At 61.9% G+C, this 674-nt stretch overlaps 1 protein-coding gene across 13 annotated transcripts in view; it reads right to left on the bottom strand.

Moving 5' to 3' along the window:
- LOC113204309 (serine/threonine-protein kinase MARK2-like) overlaps positions 1-674 on the bottom strand; it is a 63,133-nt gene that overhangs the window by 16,108 nt on the left and 46,351 nt on the right. The window lies entirely within an intron of this gene.

The following is a 674-nucleotide window of genomic DNA, read 5'->3' as shown; positions in this document are numbered from 1 at the left end:
TGTGGAGGGTGGGGTGGGGGGCCACGCGGAGCGGGAGCGAAGGAGAGTTCCGTGAAAAACGTTCGTGTGCGGCCCTTTACCCGGAAAGCCTCTGTGCTGTGCTGGGCCGTGCTATGCGGGCGGAGCAGCACTCGGACGGACCCGGGCCCCAAACGCACACACACACACGCACACGCACGCGCGCCCAGCGCCCCACAGCTCAACACACCTGCCGGGCGCGCGTGTGTGTACGTGTGTGAGTGTGTGGACGTGGGGAGGAGGGTGGAGGTAGGTGTCACCCTTAGGAAAATGTTTGCGTGGCCGTTTCTCATCCCGCCGAGAGCCAAGCAGACGGCTCAGCTGCTGACTGCTTAGTGCCCGAAATCACAAAAATAATGATGACCTTTGAAATAATAAAAGACACGGACGGAACGATTTTCCGCCCGGCTGTATATTGCCCTTTTCCGCGGAGTGCTTGGAGGACGCCGACGACGACGATGGCGGAGCCCCTTAAAAACAGCCGCGTGGACCCGAGGGGCCTTAATTAAGGGGAGGGAGGGGGAGGGGGGAGGACGGCGACAGCGGTCTTCATAGAACTGCACTGCGTGAGGCCGACGGGATGGCGGGCCGATGTCATCTTCTCGTCCGGTTATTAGAGCGGACGTAATGAGGAAGGCGAGTGGCGGGGCGGGGCG

This window comes from Frankliniella occidentalis, unplaced genomic scaffold (genome assembly GCF_000697945.3).
Source record: "Frankliniella occidentalis isolate FOCC.00 unplaced genomic scaffold, Focc_3.1 Scaffold105, whole genome shotgun sequence".
Taxonomy (NCBI): Eukaryota; Metazoa; Arthropoda; class Insecta; order Thysanoptera; family Thripidae; genus Frankliniella; species Frankliniella occidentalis.
This window is presented reverse-complemented; position numbering and strand designations above follow the sequence as displayed.